Here is a 23,606-nt window from a genome sequence, read left to right on the forward strand (position 1 = left end):
AGTAAGTTTATGCTAAAATAACTAATCAAACTGGTTGTTGCTTATAAATAAATACATTCAGAGGTTGAGGATATATTTTATTCTTTGTTCTATTGTTTTAGTGCACATTCAGCTTCTGAGTGAGGCCATAGTCAATTGTTAAAGGTTGTAATAAACTCAAGACAATTTTTTTTTTTACACGACATCAAATAATCACTTTGACTTACTTTTCATCTTTCTTCTAGTAACTCTGGCATCATGTTTCCTAAGAAGACAGTGTGTTCTGGATTTCGTTTTTTCACTTCTGGAAATCATCATGAGGAAGAAAAGTTGGTATTGTTTGCCACCTGGGAACTCAGGACTGGAGGAGACAAAGGGAAATTGGGGTAATAACTCACATGAGAAAGTAAACAGACAAAGAACAGATACAAAAAGTCTGAAAGAAAAAGTATGGAAACAGAATTTGGTGAATGTGAAGTATCACCTATATAATTGTAATAAAAATTTCACTTAGTTATGCTGCTTTGCTCCAAAGCTTAGAAACAATTTCAACAACTAAAAGATATTTTTGCTTTCATTTAAATGTTGATCTAATCCTATATGTGTTAAAGAGTCACATCATATGAAGTCAATGCCGAAACAAAGATATGTCACACAAAAGAAACTCATAGCTTCTAGCTAGTGTTTTACTGCTGAAAAATGTCCAGAAATTGTTATCAGTCAATTCTCTCTGCCCCTCTATGGGGCTGCAGCTCCCCCACTTTATTTCAAATGCTCACTTCCCTAGAGATTATGTGACAAATGAGGTTGGGGTGGATAAGAAGTGATTTAGCCACCTCTAAAGATTATTTTCTCTGGTGCATCCAAATTGTCTAAAGTAATTTTTTCCTAGGAAATAGATTTGGGTTTATTTCATACAGAGGAGAAAATTCTGGAAAAAAAAAAAAGAGAGAAGAAAAAACAAGCACATGTCAAAAGATAAAATAGTGCAGCAGAAGGATTCATTGCCTAGGTAACTTTCTTCTCTCATTTTACTTTGCGATAAGTTCTCAATGGACTGATTCATTTAAGCTATGATTTTTATTCATATTTTTAAGCTGTTGGGCCGGATGTTGAAATCTCCCTTGTCACCAGTTAGACTTACTAGTTTTAATGATTTGGGTTTTAAATGAAGGTCATTATATAATATCCTGCATTGCATGCAGATTATAAAGTTCCTGCTGGCTTTACCTTTTAATTAAATTATTCTTTCAAGTGGAATATAGGAGTAGAAAAGTCCATCTTCTTTTTATATTGAAGAGACTCTATAGCCAAACTTTTCTGCTTTATTACTAATGAATATTTAAAATAATATTCTTGAATAAACGTTGATTGGATCTAAAAGAATTATTTGTTTAATAAACCTTTTTCCCCACCCAATTCAATTACCTACATTCTGCAGATAATGTAATCCAACATATGACTCTCTTTCTCTCCATACATATATAGAGATATATAGAGATATATATCTATATATCTATCTCCTCTATCTTGTCCTTCATTTTCTGATATCTCTGATACATAGCTAAACAAAAAAAGAAATAAGAGAGATAAGACTTAACAGTGAATTTGTTGATTAACACTCCAGAAAAAGTGATGAACTACAAGGCAGGGAAAAAGGAAGAGAAAAGTTTACTGGAAGGAACAGAGTGATGGGAGAAGCTCTGTGGGAAAAGCCCATTACCCTGGGTAGGTCTATTCCATCCAGCAGTTCAGCTCTCTAAGATGGGTATCTACCATGAGGGGAGAAGGAGAAAGTTACTGACTCTGGTTGGAAGGCAAGCCTAAAATTCAGTATCTGGAGTAGTATCTGCCCATCAATGTGCTAAGTCATGGAGAGCCAACAGTGACAGCCAACTTGACAGGGGCATAGAGTGTTTCTATGGTTCCTACTCCAATCACTTTATAACTATTAAGACCACCTCAGCAGACTGGGAGACGAAGAAGCCATGTATGAGATAGGGGAAACTGACAATTCTTGGGTTGGAAAGTGAACAAAAAAAGCCACCAAAATGAATCATGATACCAGGAATAACCCATCCAGTAAGTCACATTTTAGAGTCAAAATTTTAAAATCATCCTGAATAGACCCATTGTCTTAGAAAAGTTGAAGGAAGGCTAAAAGGAGAGTTAGAAAAGTGAATTTCTGGGAGAAAGTAGGACAGCAGGAAAAATCGGTCTTTTTTCTTATCTATTGCCACCTAGAACTGTGTCATAAATCTTGACCAGAAATGTCAGTAGATGACATCTGAATGCTTTTTAAGTCTCCCATTGCTGAAGGTTAGTGCTCTAACCTCTCTGGATGGTCTCTGCTATCTAGAATAATAAACAGTTGTTGGGTGGCACCCATAAGTCAATGGCCTGATTAGTCTATCAACTTGCAACGTCCCCGCAACTCTCTTAACTAACACTATCTGCTGATCCATAGGATTGACAGCCTGAGCTTTAGTCTAGAAATTGGGTACCTCTGCAACCATTTGATGACTAATGATGCAGGGCCCTTTGTTTATTTGCTTTCTCTGAAATCTGATCCTGTTTTTCGTTGCCCCCTTCTAGGTTTGATATAGAACTAATTGTTGGCAGATGTGGCGAGTATTTTGAGCTAAGATATAGTATTTGTTTGCACTGTCTGAGTTTTCAGCCTGAACCAATGTCAGGTCATTGCAGCTGGTTTCTATCAAGGCTCTGTATATCGTAGACCATCCACCTGACAAAACAAGATTTGCTCATGTGACCTTCATTAAAAGCCTTAAGTACAGGAATTCCACCAAAATAATAGGGAAATTTTGTTGAAAATTCCTAATCAAATTAATGAATGGCTTAATTTAATTTTTATTTACATGTAAATGACGATCTTACAATATACAGGAAAATGTGTCCTTTAAAAACATATTCATTAAAATTTATGGTTTTAGCTCACCATGAGTACCAATTTTAGGCTTAAAAATTATATTAAATCCTTACCCTCTATATAAGCATCACTCATAAAACAAAGCGTACAAACCACTTTTTAGCCTTCATGAAAAAGAGCGATCTCACCGTCAAAACTACAGTAAACAACATGAGCTGAATCCAGCAAACTAATTTTGTATTAACATTCCTTTCTTTGCTGACAGGGTTTTCACTTTTCCCTTACATGCCAGAATCAGTATGGTGAATTATTTTCATGACCTTCCTCGTTGTTTTAAATAAATAAAAGATTAGCATTTCAGCCACCCTGTTTACATTAAACTACAAATTCCATAAGCCACAGTAGTGTTTGTGTTTTCAACTTTCATGCATTTTTTTCCCATGGGTGCATGAGTTCATTTGATTTGTTCAGACTACCCAAAATATTTTAAGAGTGCTGCACTGTGGAGAAGTATTTATTTGAAGTAGCTGTGGATAATTTGCAAACTCCGTGATAATACAGTGGTTTTTACTAATGAAACAGAAAGGCTTTTATTCTGTAGTCTTCCTGACACTGCAGGAAATAAAATCTCAAAGAGACCTAACCTTTTATTAAAATGATTTTATTTTTGGATTTTATCTACTCCTTGGTTTGTCATGCATCTTACATAATGTGATTCAAAGGCAATTTTACCTGTTTTTATTCCATCTATGTAGTTACAAGTTACTTTATAGTGCTATGGAATAAAAGTTGTCTGAATCTGAAACAGTACATTAAAAGGTATATATGGTTAGAAAAGCACAAAGCAAAAGGAATCTCACTTTCAGATTTGGAAACTGTTGCAAATAAATTTATTTGGGAAAGTTCAAGATATCTTACATTACCAAATATTAGGTGATCATGAAATAAGGCAATTCCCCACTTTTCCAAGAGACGATCCAATTAAAGATTCTTTTCAGTCAATTTGAACATACAAATACTTAGGGATGCAAGTGAGGTAGTCAAATGTCTACTTATAAAATTAAAATAATTACCTTATTTATGCATATTAAAAACTTATATTATGTAAAATAATAAAGTAATTATTAATATTGCTTTATTCCACTCTAATTCCATGATTGTTTTTAAAAATCCTTCACTATATCTTTGACTTCAGTCTCTTAGTCATCACTAGGAAAGTTTTAAAGTTTTTAAACAAATTTTTTCCAGAGAATATTATTTTTAGATTCACCTATGATTGTACAGCACTTTTTTCATTCTTGTGTGAATTGTCCCTGGAAAGTATATTGCAAAAGATAAAGAACCCCTGAGCTTAACATTCAGACATATTTTTCACTGTTGTTTTGATCTCCAAACCATAAAGTACATCATTTTTAAACCAGATCCAATACCTATTGAGAAATAAAACTTTGTTAAATTTCTGTTTCTTTGTTTATAAAAATCCCATCAGTTAACCTCTAAGGTCATGCAACGATAGCATTGATCTTTAAAAAAATGAAGCGACTTGGCAAAGAGAATGTTGATGTTCAAAATAAGGTAACTGGGAAAGCACCTACAGTGTGAGATATTTTATAAGTGCTTACATGTAAATCAACTAATTTTCTCCTTTAAAAAGAAAACGGGGGAGATGGGAATCTCTTCTTATATTCAGGCATGCACAGTGCATTCTTCCTCCAAATCATTCAATTATCCAAGTATTATTTTAGCTACCTAATTACTGCCAAGATGAGTTACTTCAAATTTTGTTTAAATATATATCTATTTATCAAATAGGCAACACATTCTTGTATTTAATACTCAAAAGGTATTTGAAGGTATATGGTGAAAAGTCTCCCACTCATCCTATCTGCCCCATCCAGTTCCCTGTCCTGAAAGCAGCCAATGTTATCAATGTTTGTGTATTATTCCAGAGATATTTTATGTGTATATGAACCAGTATGTATGTATATTATTTTCTGTCCTTGTAAATACTAATTATCACAGTCTGTGCATGTTAGTCTATACTTCACTCTTTTACTCAGCATTGTATTTTGGAAATAATTTCACTTTATAGGTTGTTTCCAATATCTTGCTGTTACAGATGATACTACAACTAAAAATAATTGACAACAATCTTTTACATATGTTATTTTGCAGGTAAGTGTGTATACCTGTAGCATAAATTTTTGGAGGTAGAAATCCTGTGTTGGAAGGTAAAAACATTTGAACATTTGATAGAAATTGCCCTAATGCCTTCCCAATTAAGATTTTTTCCAATAAATATTCCCATCAACAATTTTAGTGCCTTTCCCCTCTCCATGGTCTAGTTAAATTCTTTTAAAAGGATTAAATGGTTGCAGCTACATTAAGTGCCCATCAATAGGTGAATGGATAAAGAAGTGGTATATATATACAATGGAATATTACTCAGCCATAAAAAGGATGGACTCTTGCCTTTTTGACAACATGGATGGACGTAGAGGGTATTATGCTAAGTGAAATAAGTCAGACAAAGACAAACGCTGTATGATTTTACTTACATGTGTAATCTAAAAAACAAACAAACAAATGAACAAACACAACAAAACAGAAACAGAGTTATAGGTACAGAGAACAAACAGGTGGTTGCCAGGGAGTAGGGGGGAAGGAAAGAAATAGGTGAGGAAGATTAAGAGGTACAAACTTCCAGTTGTAAAATAGATGAGTCACGGGTATGAAATGTATAGTGCAGAAAATATAGTCAATAACTATGTAATATCTTTGTATGGTGACATATAGTAACTAGACTTATAGTGGTGATCATTTTGAAATGTATAGAAATATCAAATCACTGTGTTATGGAACAGGAACTAATATGGTGTTGTAGATCAATTACACTTCAAAAAGAAACAAACAAACAGACAAATTCATAGAAAAAGAGATGAGATTTGTGGTTCCCAGAGGTAGGGAGGTGGAGGGAGGGGAATTGGATGAAAGCTGTCAAAGTACATACTCCCAGTTATAAGATTAATAATTACTAGAGATGTAATGTACAACATGATAAATAAAATTAAAATTGCTCTATTTTGTATATGAAAGTTATTAACTCTCCTGAGCTCTCACCACAGAGAAAAAAAAAATATTTCTATTTCTTTAATTTTGTATCTATATGAGATGATGGATGTTCAGTAAACTTAGTTTGGCAATAATTTCATAATGTGTGTAAGTTAAATCATTATGCTGTACTTAAACTTATACAGTGCTGTATGTCAATTATATCTCAATAAAACTGTAAGAGAAAAATTAAATTAAAAATAACTGAATTGTGGAGATGAAATTGGAGTGAAGTAACCGGGAAAAAAAACACCCACTTCTCTGAATATTTAACAGTTAAGAAATAGCTTGAAGTTATAAGACAATGATGAGATGATCAGGGGGTGCAATGAGCATTGGCCAATAGGCTTTTGGTCAATAGTTTACACACAGGGAGAAATAACACTTTGAAAATATGAGTCAGAAAGTCAGAAAGTGACTAAAGTATCAGGAGTAGATAACCAGCACTGTCCAGGCTTCAAATCTTACTTAATCACTCAGAATAATTTTAGAGTTTTCACATAGGTGACAGCATGTTTTATCATTGATATAATTTCTTAAGGCTTACCAAAGCAACATCTAAGTGACTAAAGATTCAAATTGGCTAATAGCATGAAAAATTTGGAAACATAATTAATCAGAATAGTATTTACATCATGAGTTTCATCATCTGTTATAACTCTTGCTGCTAAAGGTAATCTGTTTGAATTTCTACAAGTGTTTTGTTTTTTCTTAATGTTATAATTTAATAGCACAGCTCACATATTATTATATACAGATATCTGCAATTAAGTTACAGAAACTTACACAGCTACTTATTGTTTTTTCTCCTTTCACCCAAAATATAAATTAAATTCTACACAAATAATTTTCTAATAATTCTTCCTGCTGTGAATATTACTTTAGCACCATGGTGAACAATAACATTTATACACTTATCTTATTCATATTGTTACTTCAGTGAATAAATTTAAACTAGCAGTTGATCAGTTAGGTCTGTCATCATGCACAAACTGTTTATAAGAGTCTACTCCAGAATGTTTCTCTAGTCAAAATGGTCTATATGTTTGGAGAAAGTGAAGAAAAGGCAGGAAGTATGCTCTTTCCACGGTGAGGAATAATCAGTTAACTGACATATTCATTCTTTATCCAGTTAGTGTAATAAAGATTGTTTCAAAACATGTACAATTTGAAGTCAGATCTTCTTATTATAATTGTAAGTGTTCACTGAAGGTATTTTAAGAAACACAGACACGAAAAAAGAAAGTATAAATCCTGGACAAACCCATCCAACACATGCACTGCTGAGCAGTCTGTAAGTATCGCGGTGTACCTCTAGTCTTTCATTGATTACTTGGCTGAGAGGCTTTGGTCCTGCTCCTGGTCTGCAAAGTAAATAGTTCATCAGGGTCTCTGATAAGTGCTATGAAACCTCCAAGTCACCAGCTTCCACTCCCACCTGACACAGCTCTGCCTTAGCTTTCAGCAACAAAGACTTGCTACCTGAAAGCTCCAACTTTGCCCTTTCTCTCCCAGGTACCCACTCTGAACCTCGTAGCTCCTTCCTACTAGTGAGAGGGATCTGAACATGTGTCCAGAACATCTAAGTGGAACTGTGGGCTATATACTTCCTTCCGGTTCAGGACCAATGGTGGCTGGTCATTTTCACCTGGTCTCTGGTTTTGACTCTATTCCAATTGCCTGCTAGGGCTGTAGGTTCTTCAGCTGGCCCTCAGACCATTACTAGTTTCTTTAATTTCTGGGTCTTGATCACATTTTTGAAATGCTTCACATAATCTTCCGTGATTGGTTCACTCACCCAATGTTGAGACATCTCGCCACTGCTTAGAAATCACATTGCCATGCCCCATCAACTAATCTTAGGTTAAGACTCTTCAACATCAAGCCTACATTGGAGTTGAATTTTTCTGCATTAATTTTGACGTGTGGTTTGAACTGTTCCAATCCTTTGTGTCTGTTGGCTTTCCCCAGTGCCTGGTCTTAAGAGCCTTAGGCAACTTCTCTTTGAACAGAAGCTTTTAAGAAGACTGGGGACCATGACAGCAAAAAATGAGTGGTCTCTGCCTAAATACTTACATCCCATAGACTTCCACACTAATCAGTCATGGAATACAATCTATCCTAGAAATTAAACACTGCATATATGCATCCCAGTCAATCTTATTCTATGCTGGAAGCCAGTAACTCCAATTTTGGGATTACTGTGGTGGATTCTTATATGCTATAAACTTCCCACTTTCTGGAGCTATACCTCAATGGACAATTCCAGAGTTTGAGAATTTAGCCCCCGGGAAAGTTCCTTGTTTGTAGAGGAAGTGGAATGACCTCTAGATATAGGGGCATAAAACTTTTGGACGGAAGAATACACATCACAGACCTCTGTATGATCAGAATGGACAGATCTGAGAGGATAGTTAAGTGGCTGCTAAAGGAATTCCTCAATCATCTTGCTAAAGATGACATTAGGCAAAAAGCCTCTGTTAGCTTAGTTAGCCCATTGGGAACTGTCTTGGCCTTTGCTCTAAGATTGATCCTTTACCTTTATTCCCTTTTTTTCCCTTAGGTATCCTTCTCAGTCAGACCGACATCCCTGTTCTCTTTGTTCTATCCCTGATTTTCTATTTTCTCTCTCTTACATAAGTTCTGCTTGTTATCTTCCTTTTGTGAGTAGCCTCAGCCTAGCCATACAAACTAAAATTGCAGTTTCCACCTCTGGTTGCCTGGCTCTCAACCAAATCTGCTACTTCTGATTATTGTAGGTAATTGTAACTCCTACAGTAGACCTTGGCTACGCCCCTCACATCAACTTTGACTTGGCCAAAACTTTCTGGGCATTTAGGATAGTAGGGATGTATTAACAGTATATATTTGGAGGTAATTTAACCTACTGATGACAATAAGCATATTCAAGGAAAAATAAAATTTTGTCAAATATCTTAGTTTTTTTTTAAGCTACTATTTTGTTCAGATGATTCCTTAGTTCCAGTTTTTTTTTTCAAATTAATAATTCTCTTATTTGACCATATTATTTTAATGCAGCAGAAGCCATAGTTTTCAGGATATGGAACAATTATATGAAACTAAGTTCTACAGGAAAATCAAATATTTTGATTGTTTTTCATAAATATGTAGAGAATGTGAGGCTTAGACTTTAAGAAACAAAATGTAGAGATGTTTGTATAGCAATCAATAGAAATTAAGAATTCTCAACCCTTTTCATTCCTTTTCCTTTTCTCTTTGATGAAATTCTGTTAGGTCAGAAGCTCCACTATGAATAAGAAGACATTCTGAGCATTCAGAGGACTGACCTACTAGACACTTTTTTCCTTTGCTGTTTGGTCCAGGGTCCATAAAAAATTGATGTTCTCTTCTCAGGTAACATGCTTATTTTTATCTACATGAAACTCATTGATCTCCTTCCAATTTGGTGTTAGCCTCTATCATTCCCGAGGTAACAAATGATATTTTCATAGGCATGGCTAGTAATCAATATAGACAAGCTCTGCTCATTGATCTGAGGAAGACTTTGATCTAGAAAATCACCAATTATGGCTATTTAAAGTAGATTCAATTGGATTAGGTAGAACAAAAAAGAACTGAAATGTACAGTATTTAATAGTTTTAAAACCTAGAAAGGCATAAAGTTAAATATAAGTCCTCTTAAAGAATAAGGGTTAATTTTCATTCTTTCAATTTTAAATGAAGATTTTCCTGCACATTCCACCTTATTTCTGAATTTTTTATGTCTGTATAATGTGATACTCTTATAAGGGACATACTAGGTACTAGGTAATTGACGATTTGCAGTGGGTTTCTGACAACCTTCAAATCCTAATTAATAAAAATAGATTCAGCTTAAATATTGATATGCTAAGCATTAGTCTTATTTTAACTGAAAAAGGTGGACTTCTGGTCCCAGCAAATTAAGTCTTTAATGGTATGCAGGCTACCTGGTTGATTGATCTATTACATTTTCGAGTGGAACTTGGAGTTACTATTATTTTCAGGCTATGGCCAAATATGAATTCAAAATGAGAATGTGGATTGTTTCTTGCCTACATAAGACTAATTATTCCCCAGAGTACAATCTATATTACTTAATGTACAGTGGCCTATACTGCTTCTGAAGACCATGAATCATGAAATATACTGAAAGTAAAAGGTAGAGAGCCCAGCTGTGTTTTCCCCTCTGTCTCCTCTCTGTGTGCAGGGAGTCCTGAATTCTGGCAGAAGATATATCCTAAAAGCCATTTAATTTGTGGTTTACAATGCAGGTTATATAGTAGAGAGACCTGGATTCTGATCCCAACTCAAGTCAACTCAACTTAATTTGCTGCCTATGCAGCTTGAAAGATTATTTAATCTCTTTTTCTCTAGTTTCCTTGTGCATAATAATAGTACCCATCTCATAGGTTTTGAGACTTAAAGAAATTAGTACTTGATAATAACAACCCTTAATGCTTATAATTATTTATTCAGCAGTTACTATGTGTTGAGTAAAGTTCTAAACACTTTAAATTATTTAATCCTCTCAACAACCCTACGAATGACATATCCTTTCTGTCTCCATTTTATAGATAAGGAAATAACCATAGAGAGTTTAAAGTTATCTGCACAAAGTCATAAGCTAGTAAACTGTCAAGTGATTACTAAAATAAAAATAGTTTCATCTCAGGGCCTGTCCTCCTAATCATTACTAGATGCACGCAGATATTTAGGATAGGAACTAGCACATAGTAAGCTCTTAATATATAAAGAATACTGAATGTTAACAAATGTAAATAAATACACGCCCCAAATTTCAGAAACTATTTCAACCTTCAGATTTAAAGAAAAATAGCTTCACACCTAGCTTTAAAACAATTTCTTATTTCTGTAGGTTTAGAATCCTGCAGAAAAGTCCACAGGCTTCTCTCCTTTTAGTGCTTACTATGAGCATTTAATTTGTAAGTTAGGTTCTTTGTCTTTGATGCTCTTAACCATCTCCATCCGCCATCCACTTCTTCCTTCTTGTCTGTTTTCTTCCCTAGATATCTACCTTCTTTCTAATCTTTGAGTTTTAGAGTTCAGATAATTTTAGATAAAGTGTTAGGGGACATCTGTTTATTTTTATTCCCAGCATTCATTCACCTGCTTTTTGGTTTTTTTTTTAACCTCGGCCTAATTCCGTCTGAGAGAATATCCTCTCACCCTCTCTTAGTTTCTGGGCTTCTTTAGTTGGGTTGACCACACTCCAGTCTCCAAGGATGACTTTGTGACATGTCAGGGTAGCTACATTACCCAGGTCAGGTCAGTGGGAGGTTCAGGGATGGGTATATGAACTAATCACAGCCAATGAGATATTGTTGGAATATCTGGAAACAAAGCAGTTTGATTTTTTTCTTTTACTGGCCTTGAACTTGTGAGGACATAAAATCTGGAGCTGCTATGCCATGTGTAACCATCAGAGAGGTGCTCTTCTGAGACTGGAGGCAAGACAGCAGTAGAAATAGATACACACAGCCCTGGTGGTATCATTTAAGCCCCTGCCTCAAGCTGTGGTAAACATCTCCTATAGACATTTCCATAGTGTGATCCAATAAGTTCTCCTTTTGCTTAAGCCAGTTGAATTAAGTTTTCTTTCACTTACAACTGAAAGAGTTTTAACTGAGACAGTTTCTTGATGCTTTAATAGAATATTTTTTAAGACTCAAAACGTTAAACTTATAATATTGGTATGTTAGTAGTGGGTTTGGATAGTTTCTGTGGGGTACATGTTGGAGCCCTATAGGATAATTGTAGAGGTAGCAATAATAGATAATGAAATTATTGATCCTTTTCTCCATCTTCCTTTTGGTCGGAACCCTTTTCAAGAATTTCTTCATATCAATAAGTAGTCCTAGGGGCTTCTGCAGGCTTCTTGTTATTGTTCCCCCGGGGTTCAAGCAGTAATAAAAGAAGAACAATTTTATCCTTGGAGACTTTATGTCTTGCTCACTCACTCCCAGGGCTAGCACTTTTAAGTGAAAATCTTTCAAGTATATCAAATGTCTCTCTTGATGCTACAGGCTACCAATCTAGAAAACTTCATGCCTTTAAGCCCAGACAGTTTTCTCCCTGGCTATATTCCCTGGGCCTGGAATATAGACTGATTTAGAAATTCTGCAGCTGCCTTAGGAAACTTATGGGTAGATGAAGAAAGACAATTAAGGAAAAAAGAAAAAAAAAGCAAAGACTAAAGGCCAACTTACTGAGGACTGCAGAGGGAAGAGATGGGAAGAATCTAGGTTCTTACTGACAGCACGGAGTTAAAAAATTATCAACCTAGAATTCTTCATCCACTGGACTTCTGATTCTATGGGAGCAGTAGACAATTGTCTTTCTTTTTGACTATCAAAAATTTTAATCTTTTTCTATGCTAGGACGTCCTCCTTCTTCTTAGGTAGAGCCAGCCCTACATTAGAAAACTAAAGTTGCTACATACTCACTTTCCCATTTTCCCTTGCAGGTCAGACTGCAAGCTAGACTCTGCACTAGATCTTACCAGGAGCCAGTGACATGAAAGAGCATGGACCATGAAGAAAGCACTTTGAGTGAGGGTAGTGGAGCCAGCAGTGGATATGTTTGTTCACTTTCCAGGGGCAGCTGGGCAGCATTGCTGGCCTCAGTATCCCAGGTTCAGCTTTGGTGGTGCCAGTGGTGAAAACTGGACTGTCTATGCCCACCGGCAATGACAATAGTGTTTTCATGGGACAAGGTTTGCAAGGTTTGGCTTCGAGATGTTTTTTCTCTTAAATCATCTAGAGTTGATTTTTATCACCTACAACTAAGAACCTTCCATGATACAGAGAGGTAATACATTTTTAGTATTCTTTTCAATTGTTTCTTATTGTTAAGCAGTTGGCTTCCTGTTATTTTTGCAGCTAAATAAATTTTCTACATGTATCAACTAATATCTCAACAAGCATGAGTCTCTAATATGTACATGGCACATGCTGTTGCAGTTACCAGGAATATAAAAGACAGAATTTCTAATAAGGAAACAAACTTCCCAGTTTTGGTAACAATAAATAAATAAATAGAATAATTACTAATTTCTCCACAAAGATAGTCACCAGGTTTACTTACATGATGGTATCTAAGGCAGAAATCATAATGTATTTCTTAATACAGTGGAAGGGTTATTTATTATCACTTTCTTTCAAAGTCTTATCTAACTAAGACTTAATGCTCCTGGTTATAATATGTCTTTAATGAGTTCTTTTATTTTATTCTAATTTTGAGACACTGCACTCTCTGACTTAACCTGGGGCTAAAATTGAGTATCGAAATCCCCACTGTGGTTTCTGGCTCATCAGAAAAAACACTGATTCCATGGGAGCAGGATGATTCTTAATCTTCACAGGAGAACTACAATTTCTTGTCAAAGTTTGTTAGAATTAATAATATAATAATTATTATTATTAATAAAACTGTGGTTCAGAAATTCTTCCTTCATGGTCACTTTTTTCTAAGATAAGTTCCTTTATTATTTATTACCTAGGAAAAGGCCAGGAAAAATGGTAAATACAGTAATGTGAAATGAAGAAAAGATCCTGCCATCTTTTAGAGCTACACTGATTTAAAATGCATCACTGACAATATCACCATCATTCAAACTACTGTACTTTAGTCAGGTGGCAGGTACTATTTGCAAATGCAGAGCTCATCAGAGAGGGCTTCTTTTTTTTTTTTTTGTTCTTTCAGTCCCACCAAATTCTTCTATTCCATTAAAACAATGAATTAGAAAAATTAAGAAAAACAGCCTGAAGCTGCCTCTTTTGTTCTTTAACATACAGCACTTCTACTGAGGGTTTCAAACGGAGTTTATTCATATGTCAGATGCATGGGATTGGACTAACCACATTTTGAAAAGTTATATATTCTTTATTACTCTTCTACCCGTCTCTGAATGCTTTAACTGGTATGTTGTTAGGTTTTATTGGATGATATCTGATCAAAGTAGTTCTAACTCATAACTTTTGTTTTCTTTTTCATATTAGGGCTTGTTTGAGATGCGCTACTATATTTATCCTGGGCCATTCCTTTTAAGGTTAAGAAAAGAATTTTTGCCTTTCCCTTTGTGATGTTTATTCATGTAAATTCAATAAAAATAAAAGATACAGAGGTGAGTTCCTTGAAATAGTTATGATGTTAGAAAGCATGTTTTATGAAATATTTCTTTTGATCCTGAAAAAAATAATCTATAAAAGTTTAAATATAATTTGTAGTTTATACATATAAGCAACACACATGCATAAAAAAGTATCGGAGTTATGTATCGTATGCTTACTTTAGAGATGTAAGAAACAAAATAATGCACCCTTAACATTTTAAAGCAAAAGATGAAAGAGCAAGCTATTACTTCATTACATAAAAGTGGAGTTAACTAGTACTGAGAATGGCAAACTAAGGTCCACAGGCTTGTTACCTGTTTTTGTAAATGTAGTTTTATAGGAACACAGCCATGCCATTTGTTTATATGTTGTCTTCAGCTTTTCTATGGCTGCATTCTCCTTAAAAGGGCAGAAATGAGTAGTTGCAACAGAGACCATAAGGCCCCAAAACCCTAAAATATTTATTGTCTGGCCATTTAAAGAAACAGTTTGCTGACCTCAGATCTAGCACATATATTGGTAGACCAACATTCCTTAAATTTATAGGTTGAATGTGGTAGCTGTCACATTTTCTGAGGGTAAATTATAAATAATATTTTATTTTCCGATTACAAGGCATGAGACTCTGCAACGAGAGTCAATGTGTAAAAGAAAGGAACATTATGTGTCAAAATGCTCCACATCGATAGTATAAACCTCCACCACTTGAGATAAACTATAGGAAACTTTCTGTTAGACACTGAAGGAGCTATTCATCATCTCTACAAAAGATCTAACTTCATACAGTTGAGAGCACAAAGTGTCAGCCATTCCACCAAGAACCTTATTCTAATGTAAAAAGGCAGAAAGACCCCTGCAAGCTAATGGGAGGTCTATAGACTGCTCTTTCATGAAACTCATTCTCTGGAGGGATGAGTCCAGAGAACCAGGGAAAAGTGAGAACATTTTTCAGTTAGTCTGCTTTTTACTTTCATACCTTGCTTTGGTTCTGTATTCATCCCATGATTTTTAAAAAATTTTTAATTCATCAAGAGCTGTATACAGCACTATTAAAATAATCTTTCAATATTTAGGTTTCCTGTAAATAGCAACTTCACCCCTTGAAAAACCAGTTCCATTAGTTATGATTTTACATTTGCTTTACTAGCACTGATTGTTTGAAATATTATTCCATTATTTCCATCTCTTTTCACTCAGTGTTTTAGACTTCATTGTTTGGAATTGTTCAGATATATTTTTATTCTAATAGCCACTGACCTTCATCTGGGCTACTTAACAGGTATTAATAAACATAGTTGTTCTTTTAAAAAAGAAATCCTCCTTCAATTAGGCATCTATGTCTCCAATGAGAGCATGAAATTTGCAAAAATATGATATTGCTATTTTCAATATGTAACTGTCTGCCTTGGTTAAAGATCTAATCTCTATGTTTCTTTGACCTCATAACCTTTTACCTCAACTTTAAGTCTGTGTTCCATTTAAAAATGTAAATATTATTAGTGCATATAGGAAAGATCATCTCTGTTTGAAAATTGCATATAAATAACTCCAGAGGACTGGAAAGAAGCCTATGCTAGAATCATTGCATAAGGAATAGATCTGTATTACATTAACTGCAGAAAGAGGGAATTTCATATATTAACATATAGAGAACTGGTGAGGAGGTTTGAGCCAAAATTTATAAACAACACAGAAGTGAGCCAGTCAGTGAAGCTTATGTTGAAAGATCTTTTCTCCATCTTTTCCTCTCTGAATTTTAAGTATCATACTAGTTGTTAAGTATCAATACAGTCAAGTGATTAAAACAAAATGAAGGTTCTGCTTATGCTTTGGAATACTGAGATAGCTGACAACTTGAGTCCATGGGTTTAATTTCTATCCTGTTACATATCTCCTGAAATGACCAAAGGAATATAAAAATAGACACTAATCTGCATCAGTTAAAGGACCAGAGAAGGGTTATCATTTCCATTGTCAGAAATAGCAGCGAATTTCTGCTAGATTTAGTGCAGATGAAATGACAAGGCACCGAAGTCTGGTTCAAAATTCCTCTCCGGAGAAAATGGTTCAGACTCTTAGGAAGCAATCAGTGGATGGGCTGGCAGACCCCTGTCACCTTTTTAAATTGGAAGCATGAACATTGGAGGCAAGGAGAATCTATGGGACAGATGGGGAGTTTAAATTTGGGATCCTTTTTACTGTTTTAGAGGAAAAGCATTTCCATTCAGTTGTTTGAGGGAGGCCTGGCATGTCCTTGTTTTCCTAGCAGAGATAATAACAATACTTAATAATTATAGAGAGTTTATTATTTGCCAGATACTTTTCTAAATGCTTAATATGAATTATCACAATTAGTACTCTTAATGACCCTGGAAGTAGGTACACTTATTAGACTAATTTCATAAGAAAGTAAACTAAAGCATAGAAAGCTCAAGTATCTTATCCAAAGTAAAATAATAAGTGAAAGAACCAAGATGTACACTCTGGCAATCTGACTCGAGATGATGCCCTCAGATATGATTTTATATGGTCTCCTAGAAAGTCAAGAATGCCACCAGCTATATTGGTTTCTCAATGATGCACAGAGAATTTCACTGGATATAGTATGGCTAGGTTTGCCACATGTGGCAAACAAAAAAATACTGGATGCCCAGGAACATTTGTATTTCAGATGAACAATGAAAAATTTTTTACTGCAATTGCATTTTCCCATGTACTTTGGTACATACTTGTTGTTTATCTTACATTAAAATTTAACTGAGCATTCTGTATTTTATCTGTCAACCCGAGGCATGGATCTTGCATGACAAGGAGGCAGCCCGGCCAGGAGGAGGCACGGGAGCAGCTTCATGATACACTTGGCCAGGAGGTTGGGCAGAAACACCAAAGAACTTTATCCTGGTGCACTAGCTTCACCAAATAGAGAAGAAACTACACAAGAGCTACTTCCTTTGCTGGAAAGTTCTGTATTTGAATTGTTCTTTGCTTCTCTCAGGAAGCAAGGTTCTACACTGCTAATGTAAATTTGCATTTACCAGCCCTTCATCTGAACAGCTAAAAGCAGAAATCTGGGAACAACCAAGAAAATAATACAGGGGACCCAAAAAGAGAGGCTGTGTTTATGGGCAGACTTCCAGCTGGATTTATCCCTCTTCTTTCAAGAATAAGTGAATGAGAAAAACCCAAGTGAAGATTGCCAAGAGATTCTGCAATATGAAAGAAATCATCCCTATGAAGTGTCTACTTTTATTTTTTTTTATCTAGAGAAAGTAGAAGTAAATGTTTGACAGAGTCTGCTTTGAACTATCAAAAATTCAATGAAACCAAGTATTAGTTGATCTCCTACTATGGATGTGACATGCTCTGGTGATATTAAACTGAAACAGAGGCCTTGCCATCAAAGAAATTTTTGTAAAATAAATTTTAATAAAATTAATGAAATGTCAAGTGCTGAGGAATGAATGAATGAATGAATCGATTGATCAGTCAATAAATCAGTAAACCAATCCAACCAAAGGAAAGGAGGAGGAACTTTATGCAGGAGGGGGCTGTAAATAGGATGACGGCTTTCTAAACCCCTCTACTGTGCCTAGAAAGCTGAAAACAACGCCCAGACTCTTTTGCAGCTTAAATTCTGGTTATGATTTAGGCTTCAAAAGTTTAATGGCTCTGGGTAAGATTTAAAGGCAAAAATGTGGCAGTTGCCTCAATTCTACTACAGGCAAGTCCATAATGGAGATATCTGGGTTTTGGCAACAACATTAATAGACACCCTAGTGTCTGGATGATATCTTTGTGGCTGTTGAGAGGCAGGTGTGTCCATTTTCTTCAGGCTGTCCGACAGTTCTATGAACAACTTAAGATCCTATAACAAATCCCTTTGGCTTTAACTACCTGGAATGCTATTCCATTTTCCACACTGTACTGTGATGGATGCAGTCACTGGTACACGAAACACTCAGAAAATTACAATATGTGATTAGCTCCCTGAAGTAGTTACATTTGAAGGTGACAATGATCTTGTTAGCCTTAGAAGGAGGACACATAGTGGTGAAAAGTTACTTAAATCATAATCATCATTAAGGGAAAACATGAGTCTCTGTTGCTGGCCATTGGCACTCAGCAACCTACAAAACCATTGCCAGGGTGGTGCAGCCAGGAACTGGAACAGGTTGATTATATTGGATTCCTCCAATATGGAAGAGGAAGTGGGTGTACTGACTAGTGAGTGTACTGGCTGATTTTGGATATGGATTTGGCTTTACTGTCTACTTTGTAAAGCAGTATTTTTGGATTTACTGAATAGTTTACTTTTTAAATCATGGTTTTACCACAAAACACAACTCCTGACTGGCCATGACATTCATTATATAGAAGAAATAGGAGAGAAAGTGGGCTGACTCCCAAGGGATTCACTATTCTTAGCATGTGCTCAGAAACAATGGGTGCTTTGTAAAGATAGAACAGACCATTGAAAACAAGTCAATATAACTTGTTAGAATAGAATGTTTCCCTACAGGATGACATATGCTTTCAGCCAGCAAGTGATGTGCATTCCTTTTTCTCTTATGGTTGGAACACACTTGTCTGGGCACTAAGGGGTAGAAGTATTGCTACTAATGGCACTTCTGCTCTGGTACATTTAATGACCTACTGACAATATTTTTGTTCCTCATTTCTGTGGCTTTGCTTCTGATGGTTTAGCGGACTTGGTACCCAAGAGATGAATCCTTCCACCAGGAACACATCAATGGTTTTTTGAATTGAAAGCTGAGATTGCCACCTTTTAATATGGAGCTACGCATGCCACTGGGCCAATAGAAAGGGGACTGTTGTGTTTTCTGGGGTGATTAATTCTGATTACTAAGGGGAAATGGGGTTGCTGTAATCATGTGGGGCAGGGAGAAGCATACCTTCAACTCAGGAAATCCTCTAGCACTCATTCTGGTTCTGCCAAGTCCAATTTTAAAACTTAATGGAACAGCATGTAGGATCAGTAAAGGCTTGTACACCTTAGGTGTGAAGGTTTGGGTCGCTCCACCAGTTAAAAATCCCAGCTCGTTATGTTGCCCAAGGAGAAAGAGACCTGGGAAAGGGTTTTGGAAAGAGGAAAGTTATAAATAATAATTAAGACCTGGTGATCAATTTTAGAAACAAAGACTAAAACAACTACTCATATTATCTTCTTTATGCCCTTGTATCTATAGCATTTTCCCTGAACAATTTTATTTTCCTCATCATTTTCTCTTATCATTTTATATAGGGCATACTAGTGTTAGTTTACTTTGCAATTTTGTCCATAAGTTAAAGAATATCAAGGTCGGAAATGAATATCACCAGTTTGTGGATGCGGTGACTAATGGGATTTTAGGCCTTCTTTTGTAGAGAGAAGGTGAAAGCATTTTCATTTGTACATTGAAAGCTACAGTAGTGCAGGATGTATTTTGCTGTTCTCTTGCCGTCATCTGAAAGGTTAAGATTGGAAAGAAGGACTTGATGAAATCTGAGTATCCAAAGCAGTAAATTGAGGTAGATATGGTGGCTCAGTATTCAACATCCACCTAAATGCCTCTCAAGGTTTTTTCTGATACTGCAGATACTAGAAAACTAAAAATCACATTTTTTTTTTTTCTCACAGAGTCACAACAGCTAAGTTGCTGGATATGAATAAGATTCCACCACTCAGATGTACTCTAAAGAGATTCGGAAGGTAGAAGTGAAACAGAATATTTTTCTATTTTTACTGACAAGTATGGTCAGAGGCATGTGCTTTATTTTCTGCCGCACCATTAGCAGAGTCCCAGGGCCTGGTCACAAGATTTGTGGCTGTCAAAGCAGGATGTATGGCGTCTGTTTTGCTGTACAGACTGCAACATGGATAGCATTGGTTTGGAGCTGGTATCAGGACAGTTTCCTCATGGTGGTGCCTTAGTGATTGATCACAGTGGTTTCTGGTTTGTTTTTAGTGGCAGTGCAGTTCTGGAGCAGCAGCAGCCATGTTCCACATTGGAAAATGGCTCTCTGATCAAACAGGAAGTTTCGTCTACCATGGTGACCAGGTTCTTCAGTGTGGTTACAGAGTCACTCCTGAAATCTCAACCTGAGATTTGTTTCTTCAGATATGCAGGCAATTCTGTAAGCCAGATACCCTATAATACATCCATTTTGACTTAAGCTAGGTAGAGTGAATTCTGTTTTCCAAGACAGAGCCTAAACATGCAAAAAGCTTGACCACAGAGGTTGAGATGAGAAGCAAGGAGACATAAGAACAGGCTGAAAAGAAGACCTGTAGAGGAAATTAGGATTGCAAGGTAAAAAAATAAAATTTAAATTTTCATCAAATGAAGTAAAGATTAGAAGAAACACCGTAGAAAACTGAATAGGGATGTGACAGACAGACTTAAGAAACCCTCCTGAAAACAGAAAAGATTAAGACATGAAAACAATAAAACAATGTAGTAGACACAAATGTCAGGAGATATTAAATATGTAGATATTAAGTTTTACATAAAGAGAAATCATAATTAAAGAGAGGGATAAGATTACTACAAATGGGATAAGAGAGGGCAAACAACAAAAAAGCAAATTTAATTCAGAATACTATAGACCTGGCTGTATAGAACACAAGGTCTCCTCCAGAGTTTCAGGTAAAATTTCCTGATGACATGTTTGAATTTATTAAAGATTCATTAAAGATGAATAAACATTACGCAAACATCCAGGCTCAAACAAAAACCATCTTCCAAATACCCCAAAAGGAATAAATTCTGGTTTACACAAGAAGACAATAAAATAATCTTTTGCTCTGTAACATTCAGTAACAACACATAAAGAAATAATGTGTACAAAATTTTGATGGAAACATTTTTATGAACTAAGAACTGTAAACCTAACCAAATTGTGTATAGTCATTAAATGGAGCTCATAATAACTCAGAGGTATGTCACCTACAGACCTCTCCTGAATCTTGAAAGCAGTTATTCAATGATCAACGGCAGTCAACAAGATGAGCCAAAGTAAATAAATGAAGACTATGGTAGGTATAATATAAAAGGTTGGGGTAGTGAGCATCAAAACCCTGATTACAAAATAGAAATTAAAGTTGTAAAAAGCCTTACTTGAAAGTTAAGGTAAATAATGTAAAAATCATAGTTTAATTTTAATAAATGTGATGTTTATGTGTCCATAGAGTTAAGTGGATAATATATTAGGATATAAAGTTTGGTTTAATATGTTCCAAAAAACACCCTTTATTAGACCACATTGCCATAAATTAAAAACTAAGTACTTTGACATGAAAAGGGGGAAAAACTTCTAAATAACTCATTGTACAAAGAAAAAACTTAAAACTTCTATTATATAATATTCAGGAGAAAAAGGAAATGAAAACATTGTAAACTAAAACATATGTAACCAAAAATATGTATAGAGATAAATTCATCACTTTAAAAGTTTTAATTATTTAGCAAGAAAAATAAAATAAGTAAACTGAACACTTTTTCCAGAGGTTAGACAAAATAAAATCAAAGTAAAGAAAAACAAAGAATTGGGTTAAAAAGTACAAAAGCAAAATTTACAAATTCATAAATGCAACAGTAGAATTGTCATCCACAAGTTGGCTCTAAAAGTAATACACAAACTCACAATAAAATGTGTTTATTGTAATCAAAAAAGCAGGTGATACAATAGAGGAAAAGGAATGTGCAAGTCACAAATCTGAAACTGGAAAAACAAACACCTAATCCTATTTTATTCTAAAGTGATCTATTTAAAAGCAATGTTAAAAATATTTTTTATTTAATCTATTTAAAAAGCAATCATTAATTACTATACTCAACACTAAAATAAATTGGAAAGATATATGAAATGTGACAGAAACTTTTAAAGATTGGAATAAACAGGAAAATAAATTATATTCCTGGGTAGAAAGACACACAATTATAAAAAGCATAATCTTCCTCAAATTAATTAATTAACTAAGCTTATATAAATTAAAATACCAATTTTCTTTGTGTATGACTCTAACATTTTGTCAAGAAAAATCAAGTAAAACTATACAAGATTTCAAAATGAAGTCTAATAAAGGCTATAAAGTGCATTACAGGGACAATATTTATGAATATAAAGTATCAACATATAGATAAAATATAAGTGTTTTACAAAAGCAACTGTTAAGTGGGTGGAGAAATAAGCATTAGCACACACTGAGTGGGACTGAGAATTGGTGCAACATTTTTGAAGATTAACTAGAAAAATATTTATTTTAAAATTATGTATTATATTTATCTCAGAGATTCTATGCCTAGAAACTTTCTTAATGAATATACTTGTATAATTACACCAATACATGTGTATATAAAGTTGATCATTACTTATTATTAGTAATGGCAAAATTATAAGGGAATAAAAAATATGAGGTAAATAAAAGCAAAGTTCAAGGGAAATAATTAATATAAAACACATTTGTAGGGAATTGTTTAAATAAATTTTAATTTAGCCATACAAAGGAGTATAATATAGCCATTTAAAAAATGAATCTGAACTATCTGTGCTGATAAAAAAATCTTTGATATATATTCTGAAGTTGAAAACAGCAAAATTCAGAACAATATTTTAGTGTGATTTCATACGTATATTAAAAAACAATATGTATTATATCTCTTATATAGTGATGTAAGGCATGAAAGTTTATAGGAATGAGGCCATTCTAAGTCCTTAAATCTTATGCCTCTTGTGCAGGCAGTGATAGAAGTTCCTGTCTGATATTTCCAACATGTATATTGCTGCATTTATTAAAATTTTTAAAATAACATTCTTACATGATCTTAAAAATAGTGTTTTACATGTATTGAAGAAATTAGAGATTAATACACAGACTATAACACCCAGACACAGATTGCTTCTATTAGGATCAGGTGTTCTCAAACACTCTTGGTGAAAATAGCAAAGCTTTCTGGAGTACAACTTGGCAGAATTAATCAAAAGCATACAAAATGTTTTTATACCTTCATCCAGTAAATTTACATCAAGAAATGAAACAATAAATTACTAGATATTTGTATAATTATTATTCATTTAAGTGTTACTTACAAAACTGAGAAATAAAGACAACAAAAATGTACAATTAATTAAATGAAATATGGAATGCTCCTATATTATTAATAATGTAAGAAAATTCTCCTCATATATTGTTTTTAATAGATTTATTGACCTGTAATTCACATACCATAAAATTCACCCACTTAAAGTGTACAATTCAGTGATTGTTAGTATATTCACAGAATTGTGCAACCATCACCAGTATCTAATTTAAGAACATTTTGTCACCTCAAAAAGAATCCTATACCCACTAGCAATTATTCCCTATTCTCTCTAACCCTCCCACAGCACTAGGAAACCAATAAATTACTTTCTGTCTCTATATCTGTAACTGACTATTTTGGACATTTCATATAAATTAAATCAAACAATATGTGGCCTTTTGTATCTGG

General features: G+C 34.5%; 1 long non-coding RNA gene across 1 annotated transcript; it reads left to right on the forward strand.

The window, feature by feature from the left end:
• Positions 1 to 327: 327 nt before the first annotated feature.
• Positions 328 to 21,661, forward strand: LOC309632551. The gene is made up of 2 exons (XR_014246976.1): positions 328 to 14,126; positions 16,906 to 21,661. It is a non-coding gene; the product is annotated as an uncharacterized lncRNA (long non-coding RNA).
• Positions 21,662 to 23,606: the final 1,945 nt, after the last annotated feature.

Source organism: Balaenoptera borealis (assembly GCF_965194805.1).
Source record: "Balaenoptera borealis genome assembly, chromosome: 7".
NCBI classification, from domain to species: domain Eukaryota; kingdom Metazoa; phylum Chordata; class Mammalia; order Artiodactyla; family Balaenopteridae; genus Balaenoptera; species Balaenoptera borealis.